Raw genomic sequence first — 3319 nt, forward strand, 5'->3', positions numbered from 1 at the left:
CAGGGTAGTAGTATATATATCCCGATTATTTTGTTTACTAAATGATCTTTATCTTTGTAAAGGTAACATAACAGGGCAGGTAGTGGCAGCTAGAAATGGGGCGGTGTCGAGACTCGCATCAAAATTCGTGAAATAATCAATTTCGCTGCTTATTGGGGGAAAAGGTTTTTTCTTTGCTTGTTTTAGTTCCACAAGCCATCTTGTCCTATCGGGATGATAAATAATTGAGGCACTTTGCGTAATTATTGTATTAATTTCCGTGGTTATCGTTTACCAATTATTTGTGAAATCATGATAGCGTCAATGTGCTCCATTACTATCATACCCCTCTTTTAACCAAGAGCGAAGAAGTGGTTAGAAATGTTTATGATTTTGGTAATAAATTATGGACTAGAAAAAAAAAGCAAAATGTGGTACAAGCACTTTGCCACGTCAGTGTTTTTGACGCTATCAAAGGGAAGTAGGGGACGCAGGGGTCATTATCGAGCAGTTTGTTGACGGGGCCAAAGTAGGCTTATTTCGATGGAGAGCCTTTGTCATAATAACTAGTTTTGAAAATTTAAAATGAAATAAATTACCGACCGACCGACCGACCGACCGACCAACCAACCAACCAACCAACCAAATGCAATGAAATAATTTACTTGCATGCAAAGTTTGAAATAATGTTAATAACAGTATTTCTAATGCACAAGGCGCTAAAAATAAACAAAAGCAGTGGAAATATTCACAATTACAATCATCAAACATAACATTCATATGAGGAAAATACATGGATCACATGTTCTGTTAACCTCCTTTCCTTCTCCCAATCTCTTGAAGAAAATGCAATGGGAAATAAGAGGTGCCTTCCACTCCCCCGACTTCCCGTATGCCCCTTATTTTGGGTGTTCTATAGTGAACTTCAATTGATTTTGTGATCACATAAAATTCCAATTAAGAAAAAAAAACTGCTACAAAACTGATCCTTTATCCCAATATGTAAATAAAATATCGTGGCGATCAAAGTTAAAGGTCGAAAAGCTGGAGGACAAGGGTCAATGCCGACATAAAGGACACCAAATGAAGGGCCAAATAGAATATTTACATTGTTTTCAACAATGAAAGACAGACGTTTGATTAATCGAAAATTGTCGTGTACAAGAAGTTAATTTTCTGTCTGCAAAGGACAAAACAGAAAATTAAACCTTTGGGTTGACTTAAAGAGCTACTATCGGTTGTAATTCAAAGAAAAACACACATTATAAAATTCTAACACGAGGTATAAAGGGAACGAAAGAAAGGGAGAGACGGAGAAAGAACAAATGAAGTTAAAAGAGAAAGAAAGCAGATATCAAAAGGCAGACAACGAAAGGACAGAGGGGGGTGGGAGAGAGAGAGAGAGAGAAAAGAGATGATCACGACGATGAGTGGGGGTGTCGTTAATTTGAGAGTACGCTTTCTTTTTCATATTTTCTAGATATGCGAACTATACTACTCATGATGGTTTGAGAACTCCGAAATATATATTTGTCATTCATGTATTCTATTTGACAAAAGGAATGATTAAATTCAACTGAATATCTCTTGCACAGTAGCAAGTGGCTCCACAGATGAATTTGCCAGAATAAAAGTGGTTCATTTTATTAACTGTAATTGGCAGATGAATTTCTCCTAAATTAGAATTAGTATCCTATTTTGAGAGTTAAGGTACAGAACCAAATGTTAAGTTAATTGACACAGTAACATATGTTTTCTCTTCATCATATATATATATATAATTATGATAATGCAATTTATATTTTAATGTTTTATAATAATTTTTTGCTAATTCATTTTTTTATCTGAAATATTTTACCCGTTAACCTTTGATTGTAATAAATTTTATCATTATCATAACATTTTTCTTCATTAGCTTCACATTTGTCTATTCAATAACCTTGAAGCCAGCTATAGTTTATTGCTATCGTTTTACTGCGGATTTTATGACGAAGCACTTCAAAACAAGCAAAGGAGGAAATAATTTAGTTCAAACAAATGCCGAATTGCTGACACGAATTTATAAAATAGCAGCACATGCATGTTTATGCAATTAAAATGATATCGAAAACTAACAAAATCATGCAATGTTAATTCCGAAGATAAAATAGGTGCTACAAAGTGGCATCCATTCTGAATTTATGCATGCTAGCGGATGCTGCAAGAAACTATTTAAAGTTAAATCGCAAAATCAAATTTAAGTACATGGATAGCAAATCATTTATACTTTCTGTTGAAGTAAACAGCGTATCAATCAATCGCGAATTTACAATCAATTGAAGATGTTATGATTGATTTTTGGATCAATAAGTTGACCAACAGCTGATTGCAAGTTTCTTTCCATACTATACTCAGATGATCGTCCGTGTTTAGATCCACCACTTGTCACTCTGATGACTATTTGAAAATTATCATAAAGGTTATTAAATGGAATGGATCTTCAATGATGAGTTCCATTTTGTTTTTACGTATTCTATTGTGTTTTAAAAGTAAAGTGAAATCTCCTTGGTCCAACCATAATGTTACTTTACAGAATGCGAGTCTCTGGATTTGATGCTTGAGTCTGAGAAAATTTCATGAGAGGGTTACCAGATAAATCATTATTTTCTTGAACTGAATTGTGATCCCGGGGTGTAATACATTAGCTGATTCAAGAAGGAATGTAAGTGGCGTACAAAATAATGAGTGAAAATTGTCCAGAGCCCAACTCCCGTACGTACGCTACTGATTGAAATTTGTAGAAAAAAATACACGATATCTTTTGTGTATCTTTTGAAATGAAGAATGATATTCAAATCAAGTTAACAAAAGTGATATCAACTGGAAAGGAATTCACTTTCTCGTGATAAAAACTCTTTCGAATTGTTAATAAGAAAATTATGCACAACTTTGGGGCAATAAATTAGCCCCTTGTTCTCAGAACGGTATTTTGGGTTGTCTAGTCGACATTTCATATCAGTGAGCGAGGACTATATCTTTACAATGTCTATCGCCTTTCTGCAGTATGGACTGTAAACATCTTAAATGATAAAAGTACATTCGTTATCTCAAAAAGTTTGGGTCTTCAAACAAGAGGCATCGATAACCAATCTCAGGTCAACAAAATTAAGATTTCAAACTATGACTGGTTTTCATTGCACACAAATTCATGGTCAATATAATAGATTCGTTATGGTCTGGCCTCATTAGTTAAGGAAGTGAGACGGGTTCATGACAGTTGTCAAAAGTCATTTCAAGAGCGTCGCGACGCTTTAAGACTTTACACAAGCATTACAACCCAAATTCATAATAATAAAAGGTC

Source organism: Lytechinus variegatus, chromosome 7, assembly GCF_018143015.1.
Source record: "Lytechinus variegatus isolate NC3 chromosome 7, Lvar_3.0, whole genome shotgun sequence".
NCBI classification, from domain to species: domain Eukaryota; kingdom Metazoa; phylum Echinodermata; class Echinoidea; order Temnopleuroida; family Toxopneustidae; genus Lytechinus; species Lytechinus variegatus.